Source organism: Danio rerio, chromosome 3 (genome assembly GCF_049306965.1).
Source record: "Danio rerio strain Tuebingen ecotype United States chromosome 3, GRCz12tu, whole genome shotgun sequence".
NCBI lineage: Eukaryota > Metazoa > Chordata > Actinopteri > Cypriniformes > Danionidae > Danio > Danio rerio.
In genome coordinates, this window is record NC_133178.1 from 1,739,052 (window position 1) to 1,754,107 (window position 15,056).

Sequence of the window (15,056 nt, forward strand, 5' to 3'; positions counted from 1 at the left end):
ACGCACAACCAACAGGAACCAGCCAACAGTATCTGAGGTGTTCGCTAAAATGACTAAGTACAAGTGAGTGAAAGATTGAAGCAGTCCTCTGACTGCCTGGACCTGCTGTCTCGAGCGCATGGCTGTGTGTGCTTCTGTGTGTGTGTGGTCACGTGATGTGCATTTTCAGAGGTAGAGAGGAAGGAGGGCTGCTCAGGAATGCTACACGCCACTGTGGATGTCAAATCGTTGTCATTCTAAAATGCCATTTAAAAACAAAGACAGTGTAAACAGGGCCTGAGTGTGTACTTTTCGCGAGCGAATTTGCAACGGGGTCGGGCGGAGGATCGCGATGCCGGTGTTGTCTATGTCTCGGATGAACCGTACGTAATACGTACATAGCAGAGCTTGCAAAACTGTGTTTTTTTTTGTCAACAACACGAAAGTTGTCAACATAACACACTGGAAATCCAAAATGCTTACACACCGGCGACTTCATTGAAAGAGGAGAGGGTTTAGGTTCCGCGACGGGTCTCCTGCTTCTGCAGTTAAACAAGCACTTCAATAAGCCTGTTTTTTTCCCGCTTGGCAAGCCAAGCTGACGTGACATGAGGGCGTGGCAGCATCAATGATTCTATTTTTTGATTCGATAACCGAAATTTTTATTTCGATCGATTTCGATTAAAAATCAAAATCGTGACACCCCTAATAAACAGTGAGAAAAAAAAGGCACAGGGATGCATCTTGCCATCCGAAGCGGATCGCTGAGACAGGATGGCTCCCATCCCCACCTCTGACGCGTCAACCTCCACCACAGACTGCCGAGAAGGATCAGGAGCAACGAGAATAGGTGCGGAAACGAAACAAGACTTCAATTTGGTGAACGCAGCTTGCACTGCGCTCGGCCATCTGAACGGAGTTTTGGGGGGGGTTAAGGCAGTCAGAGGAGCAACGAGCTGGCTTAAATTGCGAATAAAACACCGGTAAAAATTGGCAAAACCCAGAAACCTCTGCAGGGCCTGGCGAGAATCTGGAGTTGGCCAATTCACCACAGCCTGAATCTTCTCTGGATCCATGTGAAATCCATCTACTGACACGATGTGTCCCAAAAAGGGCACAGACTGTGCATGAAAAACACATTTCTCCACCTTGACATAAAGCCCATTCTCTAGCAGCCTCTGAAGCACTCGCCTGATGTGCTGCACATGTTCCTGGAGAGAACAAGAAAATATCAGAATGTCATCCAGGTAGACATAAATTAACTGATCTATCATATCTTGCACCACATTATTAACGAGTGCTTTGAAAACTGCGGGGGTATTGGAAAGTCCAAAAGGAAGAACACAATATTCAAAATGCCCCCTGGGGGTATTAAACCCAGTTTTCCATTCATGACCCTGCTTAATGCGAACCAAATGATAGGCATTGCAAAGATCTAATTTCGTGAAGAAGGATGCCTCCTGCAGACCCTCAAAGGCTGAAGAAATCAGCGGCAAAGGATAAGTATTCTTTACCGTGATGTTGTTCAGCCCACAATAATCAATACACGGGCATAGAGAACCATCCTTTTTCTTCACGAAAAAAAAAAAAATCCCGCCGGTGATGAAGAGGGACGGATGATCATAGCTGCTAGAGAATCAGAAATATATTTCTAAAACACAAAACAAGATATAGCTGAACGAGCAGACGAGAGACAAGATACATGACACTGATGGCTCCAAGACGTAACAGAATTCTGGCCCCAAATAATATGAGGTTTATGAAGAGCCAACCATGGATGTCCAAGGACCACTGACAAATTAGTGGTGTCTGTTAAAAAAAGTTGTAAGTTCAGAGTGATTGCCTGATGCAGTCAGTCTGATGGGACCTGTGGAGTGAGTGATAGAGGGAAGGGAAAGCCCACAAAGCGCATGCACAGAAATAGAATAAGTCAGGGGAATCACGGGAAGTCTTAACTTAAAAGCAAAACTTGTGTCAATAAAATTCCCCTCTGCTCTCGAATCCACAAGAGCCTGACTGTTCTGAATAATATTAGCCTAAGACAGTGCGACAGGAAGTGATTTGACAGCAACAGAGGATTCCCTTAAAGGGTCACGAAACACAAAAACACATTTTTTGAGCTGTTGACATTCGTATATGTGTCCCACACTGCTATAAACACTATTAGGACACCTATATTTCACTAAAAAGTGTAAATTGGTTGTTTTTGCGTTATTTCAAGCAAATTCGTACTTCCGGTTTGAAACGAATTTTTGAAGCTGCGTCACGGTCATGACATAATAGCGTGTATTCCAGTGTGCAGACTGGACGTCTGTGCCAGAGTGAGTATTATTACGTCTTACAGTGTGCTGCATTAATGCATGAGTAAGGCTTGATTCAAACCAATCAGCGCGCTCTATTGTGCAACTTCATTAATATTCATTAGTGTCACAGTGTTTTCACGACAGAGACGCCACGTTGTGTTGGCAAAACAAGCGTGAAGTGTTGCTTTTAAAGTTTGCTGCCGTTAAGTTTTGTTTTCATTTTCTCTCTGTGAGAGCGCAGCTGGAGTCACGTGTGGATTAACAGTGTACGCGACACTCGACAACAATAACTCACGTGTCTAAGGAGGATTATTGTTTACCTGAGAGCTGTTCTCATCTGCAAACGCTGAGATCTGGATTCGCTTGTAGTATTCTCTTAATAAAGACGCGGCTCTAGTTACTGGTGATTGTCCTGTCTCTACAGATTTGGTAAGTGAGCGACCAGCGCTCTTTGTTTATTTAGTTTGCTCGTATCGAACCAAGTTAACTATTGCACCAAGTCACCGAGTGTAAACATGTTAGCATCACAACCAAACTTTAACCTCGTGTAGGGTTTTTAACGCATTTAGTGACCGGAATAACACACGCGGCTTTCTGACACTACCTGCCGTGTGCATCTAAGTTTCCGGAAAATGCTGAGGATTTTTTTTCTCTCATTCGCCGTGCGGTATCAAACATTGCATGAAAAATACACGCTTAGAGCAGTTCCTCGAATCAAATATCTCGTTTGTCGCGAGGGACATGAATGAATTCCCTCAAATTCAAAAAAAAAAAAGAGCCAAACTGCAGTTAAAGTCCAACATTTAATAATTTGGCAAATAATTCGACTACAGATGTCCATGTAGGTTAAACACCATCACTTTCTCCTGTTTGTGTATTTTGACTCTGAAACTCGCGCGTGCCCAAATAGACACTCCCACACCCTCCCACTTTAGTTCCTCCGACACTCCCCCCTAAACAGAGCTGGACACGCCCACTTTTCTGACTTTTTCCAAAGTAGAGATGTGAAAACACCCTGCTGAAACGAGGGGGTTTCATGGCCCTTTAAGTTAATCCCGTCCGTCAGTTTCCTCTTACCTAGTGACGGGTGGAGGCTTTTAAAGGGCAGGAAGCCACAATGTGCCCCGCCCCTCCGCAGTAAAAACAAAGACCCTCTGATTGTCTTCGTTGCTTTTTTTGCAGAGAATCCATCTAGGGTTTTGGGGAGGTCTAAAGTGTACACCTCGTTAAGCATATAATCAGAAAGACCGTGTAAAAACATGTCCCATTGAGCTTTTTCCATCCGGATCAGCTGCCAACGTGCGGAACTCAATGGCGCAATCAGCCACGCTGCGTGTGCCCTGACGCAAATCAGACAGGAAGCGTGCCGATTCTCTTCCAGAGGCTGCCCGGTCGAACACCTTCTTCAACTTCTCAGTAAAGGTCGTGAAGGATTCACAGCAAGGGAGCTTTTGATCCCTCACCGTTGACCCCCATAAGGCCGTATTGCCAGAGAGGAGATTAACAACAAAAGCCACCTTGGCTTTCTCGGTGGAAAACTGGGATGGCTATAATGCCATATACAATGAACCCTTTGTGATGAACGAGTGACTCATCAGAGGTTCTCCGGAATATGAAGCCGGTGGAGGAAGACGAAGAACAGATGGAGGATTTAAGGGTTCCATGACTGCAGCTGTAAGTGGAGCAGGCATGGGCTCCAAAGTGAGGACTTCTCCGGTGAGCAGCTGAACCTGAGAGGTAAGGGCGATTACCTGCGTGACCAGATTCTGGACGGCCTGATTAGTAGATGATCCATGCGAGCGCTACTCTGTGTTAAAAATTCGGAGATCTGTGTGAGACTTGCTGGATCCATGTTGAATGGTCAGTTTGTTATGTCATGTTCAGGTAAACACACTAGATAGATGGATTCAATTGCAAATAAAATTTATAAAATGAAGTCAGGAATATTCAGCGAGCAAAAATGCAAACATATTCAGTATCGGGAGAAAAGGCAGTAGCTGAATTTGGGTAACTGAGAGTTCAAGAGTGAACCAGATAAACAAGGTTCCTGACAAGACACAGAGAAGCCATAAACAAGAGTAACAAACTGACAATGAAGCACATAAATGACACTTCTTGAATAGAAGAAGCTAGGAGCCAATAGCTAGGCTGAAGACAGACCAGCTGATCCTAGTTAGTGAGTCACGTGATCACAGCACACAACAGCAGTACATGAAAGAATAAAAAACAATCCCACGTGACAACATGACAGAAAGAGCGCATACATCATCAACCGTGACATTCTGTGCGTTCTTCATCTCAAATAACAAACTTGACTCACTAAAGATATGAGAACATTTCATATTACTTACACATGCTTAATCCGAATATATGTATAACAGTTACTCTGACTGACACTATTTACACAATGTAAAGATGGCTATATCTCTCCATAATATTAAACCCTGAAAACTGTTATGGAACTCTAAATGAGACAAGACCACGAGAATGGTCAGGCACTAAAACAATAGACTTTCTAATCTGAGAAGATCAGCTAGAAAGCCAGTTGTTCAGGTTGTCTTGATCATGCATCCTGTGGCCCCCTTCTTTGCCCTGGACTTTACCTTCTTTATCAGAGGAGCTCCACACAGAATGTCTAAGTTTTTAATATGGTGTATCTTGTGATTGGTGTTGTGTTTGGTGTAATTTTAAATGTCTCTGTGTGATTGGTAAAATGGTCTTAGTTTCACTGTAATATTTTACAATCTCCCTTATATCAGTTAATTTAGGTTTTGACTTTGATAAGATCTTTGCCAGATGCTCCACTCCAGGGAAAATGGTCTTCATATCAACTCATGACCAGACAAGAGTCTTGGTGAAGCTTTAATTGTCTTGAATTTATGATGATTTGAGTATTTAGGCAAAAGGTGCAGAAGTGTCTATGGGATCTTGTAGACAGGATAACCCATTGCAGGTTGTGAGTCTGAGCTCTGCATCAGGACTTGTATTCTGCAATGTATTTCTACATGGTCAGGTATTCATCTACAACTCTTAAATGTATCTTTGATTAATTAATGGTGTACAATCTTGATTGGCTTATTTGGTTTAATTATATGAATTGGAAGGGAAAATCTTTGACCGACAAATAAATGCAAGATTATTGTTCAACTCTAATATCTCCTGAAATCACCTAAATCTAGCAGATTGTTTAGGCTGATGTTTCCGCAGCCTACGACTAGGATTAGTCATACATTCAGGCTCGATGGATGGAGCATAGACACAGCATTAGAGACCTGATTATTCCTGACAATCACATATATTCCTGATATAATCTAGGGGCTAAATCAACCTTTCTTTAAGTATGCTCATGGGGCATGGGGCGACCTATTATTACTTATAGGAAATTAGCTTATCTGCTAAGAACCAGAACTGGCAAGGATGTATCTGTCCACGAGCAGATGGAACTGGGCAGCATACTGACTCTAAGCGACTTTGGGTAAATGATTGTTTGTGCCATCGATCTGTCTCTTCTTGTCCTGCTTCTCTCTTTAAATTAGCAGGATTTGAACACGAGTAACATAAGACAGTCCAGTGATGTCGTTTCCAAAATGTTTAATAACAACTTAACTGAACTACATTACACGGTCAAAAAACTGTCTTGCTTCTATCTTCATGACACAACTTCTTCCTTCCCGGAAGTGACATCAGCATATACTCTATATTAAAAATTAAATTACTTTTAGTAAAATATTTTCAAGTTTTGTCTTTCACAATACTGTTAATTTAACATAAATAAAACATTGAACTTGTGGCTCTTATAACGATGAACCAATAACTGAAAATAAGGATTTATTAGGTTAATCAATCTAAATTCGACCTAATCATGACCTATAAGGTGATCAGCTTGAATTAGATTAATTTAAATAAAAAATTATTAAATAAACAGGTGTCAGATTAATAGTCTGAACTGGGAACAAATTAAAATAAACTTTAACAAATAAAAATATTTCTTTTCACATGTGTTAAAAGACTTACAGGCATTTAACCTTCAATCATGCTGTTAGTTCAGTCATAGGACAAATAGATGGACCCTTACAACAGCGCAAAAGCACGTGTTTTTTGCGGCATGACCGTATGATGCTTTTCCTGGTGACGTGGAGCTGATTTGCAAATCACAACATATTCTATTATCTGACCAATCAGAGTCAGCTCTCGAGGACAGGCCTCTGGAGGAACTAAGAAATATTACAGTTGTTTTCATCTGAGTAGCTGTATATAATCAGAATAAGTATAAAAATAACCTGATTTTCTACAAGTGAAGCATGAGCACACACTGCTTTGCATCTTATAAACAACCAAACCTTAAAATTACATTCTGGACCACCCCTTTAAAGGGTCATGAAACACCAAAACTCATTTTTTGAGCTGTTGTAAGTCGTATATGTGTCCCACACTGCTAAAACACTATTAGGACACACATATCTCACTAAAAAGTGAAAATTGGTTGTTTTTGTGTTATTTTGAGCAAATTCGTACTTTCGGTTTGAAACAAATTTTTGAAGCTGCGTCACGGTCATGAGATCTTAGCATGTATTCCAGCGTGTAGACTGGATGTCTGTACCTGGGTGTACCGTATTACATCTCTGAGTGTGATGCATTAATGCATGAGTAAGACTTGGTTCAAACCAATCAGCGCGCTCTATTGTGCAACTTCATTAATATTTATTAATGTTACAGTGTAGACGGCGTCACGACAGAGACGCCACATTGTGTTGGCAAAACAAGCGTGCAGTGTTGCTTTCATAATTTGCTGAAGTGAAGTTTTGTTTTCTCTTTGTGAGAGCTCAGCTGGAATAACGTGTGGATTACAGTGCACGCGACGTGCGACAACAATAATTTCTGTGTCTAGGAACATTGTTTATCCGAGAGCTTTTCTTTTCTGCAAATGAAGATCTGGATTCGCTTCTCTTCGCGCTTCTAGTTGCTTTGGATGGTCCTGTCTCTACAGATTTGGTAAGTGAGCGACGTTTATTCAGTTTGTTCATATCGAACTAACTATTGCACCAAGTGTAAACATGTTAGCACCACAACCAAACTTATTACCGTCGTGTAGGATTTTCACTGCATTTTGTGACTGTAATAACACACGTGGCTTACCTGCCGAGTGCATCTAAGTTACAGAGATATGTAGAGTTAATTTTTTTCTCTCATTCGCCGTGCCGTATCAAAAATTGCATGAAAAATACACGCTTAGAGCAGTTCCTCGAATCAAATATATCGTTTGTCACGAGAGGCATGAATGAATTCACTGAATGAAAGAGCCAAACTGCAGTTAAAGTCCAACATTTTATAATTTGGCAAATTATTCGATTACAGATGTCTATGTAAAGTCACTTTCTCCCCTGTGTGTGTGTTTTGACTCGGAAACTCGTGCCCAAATAGACACTCCCACACCATCCCTCTTTTGTTCCTCCGACACTCCCCCCTAAACAGATCTGGACACGCCCACTTTTCTGACTTTTGCCAAAGTAGAGGTGTGAAAACACCCTGCTGAAACAAGGGGGTTTCATGGCCTTTTAAAAACAAAACAAGTTTCAGCTTGAACAGTAATAGTGTGTATACTGCCCCCTAATGTCAGGTACTGGACCAAGCTACAACACAGATGCAGATCTGGAATAGAGCCAGAGAGGGAACTGACAGCTTGCTTGCCATGCCATCACTTACAACAAACTATCAGTCATCAAAATAAGTGTGTGTGTGTGTGTGTGTGCGTGTGTGTGTGTGTGTGTGTGTGTGTGTGTGTGTGTGTTAAAGAGCCGCTGAGCTAACAGCTGACAGGCCGGGAACGCACACACTGTATTTCTGACGGCAGACATGTGAACTAGAAGAATGTTTTTCTCGTATTTCTGACGCGCTTGAACCACATGTGACAGATTATAACGGCTTTAACAGACACATTTCTAAGTTGTGTGTCACAAAAGCACTCGGTTATCCATTAAAAACGTTATTGAAACCCATTTTCGGAGCGCAAATTACCAGTTGTACACACTGTAAACGGAAGTTTTTAGCATTCTACCGGAAGACGCTGGTCGCTATGTCGCCCTCCACGCAGCAGCCATGAAAAAAGGTCTATATAATAGACCAGTGGTTCTCAAACTGTGGTACGCGGAGGAATCGCCAAATAATGAAATAAACAATTAACACTTTTAATCCTTTAATGCGTAATATAACATCGATGTGATCAGCATTGGCTGTTTAGTGAAGCGTACGATCACCGCTGTCATGTTTACCAGCGAACAACCACCAGATGTCGCTGGTAAACACACACACTTAGTACTACACTTTTCCTGGACTACAACTTCATACATGCTCTTCGCCCACACACCTGCTTTCTCATTTAGCTTGATTTACATTCACACCTGAGGACTTTCAGAGACTGATTACACACAGTATTTAAGCAGCACACACACTCATTCACATTGCCGAGTCTTGTTTACTGTTTAGTGACATTTCAACGCGTTTCTCCCTGTCTTGTTTCTCCGTGTCTGAACCTAGCTTTGTATCCTAGTTATCCGTTTTAGCCGCCTGCCTTTCGACCCATTGCCTGTTTACTGACTTCGACTCTGGATTTGCCCGCACATACCTGTTCATACCTGTATTGACCATTGCTTGCCTGACAAAGATTAAACCTGCATATTGGATCCTACCTTCTGTTGTTGGTGTCACTCCCCGGCGTTACAGAAGACTCGGCCACACAATGGATTCAGCGGGTATCAAGATCATGTGTCTGCGTCAGGAAGCCCGGTCTATAGAGGAATACGTGGAGGACTTCATCCAGGTAGCCCATTTAACATCTTTGGATGATTTATGCCTGATGATATTTTTTCGTAGAGGATTATCTGAACCTCTGTACTCCACAATGCCACTGCATGACCCCCATTGGACACTTGAGTTGTACATTGATCTGGCTCTACAACTTAGTGGGTCGCCCTTCACCATAGGCGAGGTGGAGGAAACTCCTAAATGTTTTTTTTTGGGGGGGGGGGGCAGTGTACAGCAAGACCAGATGACAAAAGGGCTTGCTGTACACCCCACTGAAACATTAATGCTGGCATCACCATCACTCCTGTCGCCTGAGCATCAGTTATATCATAAGATGGCCGACTCCAGTCCTCCAGCTCACAAGATGGCCACCTCCAGTCCTCCAGCTTGCAAGATGGCTGCTCCAGCTCACAAGATGGCCGACTCCAGTCCTCCAGCTCACAAGATGGCCGACTCCAGTCCTCCAGCTCACAAGATGGCCGACTCCAGTCCTCCAGCTCCCAATGTGGTCACAACCAGCCCTCCAGCTCACAATGTGGTAAGCGCCAAACTGCCACCTGCTCACAAGATGGTTTCCTGTTCCTTGTCCGTTCCTGCCATAGTTCCTGTTTCAGTTCCTGAAATACCATCACCTGAGCCACCAGAATGGCCACCATCACCTGAGTTACAAGAGCTGATGCCATCGCCAGAGCTGCCAGACCCTCCAGAGCTGCCAGACCCTCCAGAGCTGCCAGACCCTCCTGAGCTTCCTGAATGGCCGCTGCCGCCTGAGCTCCATGAATGGCCGCCGCCGCCTGAGCTCCCTGAATGGCCGCCGCCTGAGCTCCCTGAATGGCCGCCGCCGCCTGAGCTCCCTGAATGGCCGCCGCCGCCTGAGCTCCCTGAATGGCCGCCGCCTGAGCTCCCTGAATGGCCGCCGCCGCCTGAGCTCCCTGAATGGCCGCCGCCGCCGCCTGAGCTCCCTGAATGGCCGCCGCCGCCTGAGCTCCCTGAATGGCCGCCGCCTGAACTTCCTGAATGGCCGCCTCCTGAGCTTACTGAATGGCCGCCTCCTGAGCTTCCTGAATGGCCGCCTCCTGAGCTTCCTGAATGGCCGCCGCCGCCTGAGCTCCCTGAATGGCCGCCGCCTGAACTTCCTGAATGGCCGCTGCCACCTAAGCTTCCTCAATGGTCGCAGCCTCATAATCCAGGCCCTCCACAGCTCCACGCTCCAGGCCCTCCGCAGCTCCACGCTCCAGGCCCTCCGCAGCGCCACGCTCCAGGTACGCCCCCGCTGCATGGTCCTGGCCCTCCATCCCTCCCCCTGTTCCGCCTCCGCTCCATCTCCCACCTGAACAGTATTAGGAGTGTCTGGAAGCCACTCCTTAGAGGGGGGGCTCTGTCATGTTTACCAGCGAACAACCACCAGATGTCGCTGGTAAACACACACACTTAGTACTACACTTTTCCTGGACTACAACTTCATACATGCTCTTCGCCCACACACCTGCTTTCTCATTTAGCTTGATTTACATTCACACCTGAGGACTTTCAGAGACTGATTACACACAGTATTTAAGCAGCACACACACTCATTCACATTGCCGAGTCTTGTTTACTGTTTAGTGACATTTCAACGCGTTTCTCCCTGTCTTGTTTCTCCGTGTCTGAACCTAGCTTTGTATCCTAGTTATCCGTTTTAGCCGCCTGCCTTTCGACCCATTGCCTGTTTACTGACTTCGACTCTGGATTTGCCCGCACATACCTGTTCATACCTGTATTGACCATTGCTTGCCTGACAAAGATTAAACCTGCATATTGGATCCTACCTTCTGTTGTTGGTGTCACTCCCCGGCGTTACAACAGCGCTGTGCTTAGAGTGTTTATTTTAGTGCTTTGTGTCATAAGCTGCTGAAAATCAGTTTCCGAAGCGAGATTCTGAAGCATGATTTGACTGACATGAAAAGTGGCCAATCACAGTCGACCTTGTCTAGTTGCGTGAAACGTAAGGGCGGTACAAAGACATTCTATGTTGCAGAGATAGAAAAAAACAACTTAAAAACAAAGGTTTTGTTGGAATAATGCTTCTCGGATGTTTTCACTATAGAGATGTCTAGCAGAGTAATTAAACCGCGGACATATTTCCTGCCTTTTTGATGATCTACATACACGTTTCGCTCTCCGACAGCCAGTCGACTCGCCTCTGACCTGTCACTCCTTTAAATACAGTCTGAAAGGCGGCGCGGGAATGGAGGTATTGCGCAGTAACTCATTTCTGCAAATGAGGCGAGTGCTTTATTTTAACATGAGTGCGCATTCATGTACGCAAATCGCTAAAACAGATATGCGAGCTCTTAAGTAGGCTTTTTTTCCCAAATGAACTGCAAGTCCTCTCATGATCGCCTATGTGCTCGGATTGAATACAATCGCGATCTCTCCACTATTAAAGTAGATATTATTTATCCTTGCTCCTTGACTAAATTTAGTCAAAAGTATTCAAAGTTATCAAGTATTTAGAAATAGATTGATACATGATGGATGACAATGCTAATGGTCTTATTTGGCTGTATTGTGAAGTGAAACTTACTTTTAGCAAAGGTGGAACATTTTTTATTTCTTTACGACAAAATAATTATGCTGTAAATGTTTCTGGATGAGGTATTTGTGTGATTTATACATTTAGCTGTATTCTGATCTGTCTTAAAGCATTACATGTTAAAACAATCCGTTGTTACTTATTGTTTATTTATCAAAATTAACAATAAGGCTCTTAAAGCACTGCTTTGATAAATGTAGTGTCGTCATATTTCAAATACCTCAAGTAAAATGAAGTCATTTGTTTTATTTTTTTACTGACAGTGTACTTGTATTTTTTTACGTTTCTATTTTAGATTAAGATCAAGTGTAAAATAAAATCTACATGTGATGTACAGCTTTTTAAGAAACAAATTTGTCATATTGTAAAAAAATATATATTGTAAAATATGTAAATAAAAAGTTAAATTTAAATCTTTTTACCATATACTTTAATTAAAACTTTCAAAGCTTGAAAATATTGTTTAAAAAATGGGCAAAAAGTGTCTCTATGGCCTTAAAGATTATTTGGTAGTTTTACCAGTGCTATTGAACCAGATTAATTGTCATGAAAGGAAAAATCGACCATACTTTCTTTCTTAGTGCAAATTATACATGTAGCTTTGGGATTTAAGCAATTAAACCATTCAATCAGGTTTACACTTAAAAAAAGTGATTTCATACTGAAAATCAGATTTTTTTTTAAAAGTAACCAACTAGTACTTTTTAAAAGAGTACTTTGTACGTTTACCTAATATTAGTATTATTTACTAAAATTTGTTTTATTTTAGCAGTGTAATAGTATTTATACTTGAGAACAAAAAAGATTTCACAAGCATTTAGTGCAGGTTTATTATATTATTAATATATGGTTAATAAATTTTATTATTAATGTTTTTTATTTGTATCGATTCCTATGCAATGTTTGATGGGTTGCTGAGAATACTTTTCAAGTCTTCAATACATTGCATGTCAGTCTTGAATAAAAAAAATAGGTGCTGGAATTGATTTTCATTAGGCTGTGCCTGTATGAACCCTGTCATATGTATATTTAACATATATTTCAAGATTTGTCTGAAAGTGTAGGAATATGTCATATAGCCTATATTTATGAGGTCCAAGTAACATTTCCAGCTTTTGATGAATAGGCTACTATGAATACTTTAGATTTAAGTGCAGCAGTTTTCTTCTTACTTTTTAAGAACAGCGCCATTTTTTAATGAACTCTTAAAAGCACATTTTAACTAAAACGTTTTTTTGTTTTTTTTTACCTGCAAGCACAGTTAATGTTTAGACTATTTAACATGTTTAAAGTGACTGATAATAAAACATATTCTTAATAATACGAATTAATCTGCATCGTTTTTAAACTGTGCACACCTGTAGCTGCTTAATTAGGCCCACGACGCTATTTTTTAATACTGGTTAAAAAATAGCGTCGTAAGGTGGTACTTGGAGAGAGAATTTTTTTCTAAGGTGGTACTTGGTGAAAAAAGTTTGAGAAAATACTGTAATACACTGTAATAGACAAATTTTTAACCTACATTTCATTTACATTTTAAGTTTTAAAGGTGCAGTAGGTGATTGTCTTCAGAAGCATGTGTTGTTGTGCTGGTTGAAAGTCTCTTCACAGTCCAATAGTAATGATTACAGTAAATTATCTAAATGTGTTCATATGTATTTTTAAATTTTGGGTAAGGCATAAAACTAAAAGACATTCATCCAATTAAATAGAGTCGGGCCGTCATCTCTCATAGTTCCGATAAGATAGCCCAATCTGTGTCAGCAAGTGCAGATTTGAACAACTGCACAGCCGTTTGTACGCAGCTTCGCCGACCACCACGCATTCACGAGAGAGCATGCGCGCAATCTGTAAAAACCTGCTGAATCAAAACTTTTAAAAAACCCGAATCAATATTGGAGTTACTTATACACGCTGGAGAAAGGATGACACCATGGCTGAAGGATTTTTCTTACAGGTAACGTTCTGTTTTAAAACTGTTTTAGCTTCACGCAAAGCTGATGTTATGTTAGATGTTGTTGTTACAAACGAGTTATATCTTCACAGAAGTGTTGTTCAGCCACTAAAATCTTCTGATGAAAGATTGATAAGACTATTTCCAGTTTCATAAGGTCCTTTTACAGCATCGATAATGTAGATTTTAATTAGTTTAACAACAAAACACAAGTACTGTAAATAGCGCTATTCCGCCTAGTCTCTCTCCCTATATTGTTTAACATGCAACTCTAATATTCACTTTGAAATAGCATGTTAGTTTGGCTTGCACGCCGCCGGACAAGCACTAGTCGCTTTTAACATAAGAGAGAGTTCTTTTGCTGTGCTCCTGTCACAGGAGGCGTGGCTATAGACGGCACAGGAGGTACTGTAATTTAGAGATTTATGCTAAGCTGTTAGCATTGTGGAAGATCACCTACTGCACCTTTAACTATGAGCTTACAGGATAAGTAGACTATAGACAAAATAATTTATTAATTTTAGATTACACAGAACATATACCGTATGCTTAACACCACATAGAGCAGATGTTTGATCATTTATTAAGCAAATATCACTTCTCACATTTGGGAGACCATGATTTCAGTCATCATACAGTAGACATCTTCATCATCATCTAAACAGTCTCTCACTTGTTATTATTTTTTGTGCAATTTTTTTGTCTTATTAGATATTAATATTGTGTTGATATTCCCAGATAGCAAGAACATTTGGGCCAAATGTGGGTGAGATGTCAGCAAGAGCGGGAGAGAGCGCTTTTTCGTTTGATCTGGTTTTTCGTGTATTTTGCTGACATGATTATGATTTTCGTTGTTTTTGCTTAACTTTCGTTTGGGCCCACTTTGAGAAATTGTGAGTTTCTTACATTTTTATTTAGATTCATTTGTTTGTTACTTTTTGGCTCAGCTCTTTGCTTACAATATTGAGCTATACCTCCTCAACGTCACTCTTTTCTCAAAGTAAGGTGGATAAGGAAGAAGTCGTACCACTTCCTTTTTGCAAACACGTAGAAAATGTATTGTTAAAGACATCAGGTAAGAGGTGATCATCATCTTTGTATTTAATTTATTTATTTATTTATTTATTTTATTAGAATATGCAAAAAGGTACATAAATTAGGATCATACGAATACAAAGAAACATCAACGAAAACAACAAAACAAAACAACAACAACAGTCAGGTACTGGTAGGTGCGTGTGTGTGTGTGTGTGTGTGTGTGTGTGTGTGTGTGTTTGTGCATGTGTGTGTGAAGGTAACTTGGTGGACATAGTAAATACATAAGGTACAATAACAGACAATAAATGAAGCAAATATCACAGATATAAATAAAACAGATAGAAAGAAACCATTCAGTGGTAAAAAATTAAAAATGATGCAAGTAATGTATAATAGTAATAATGAC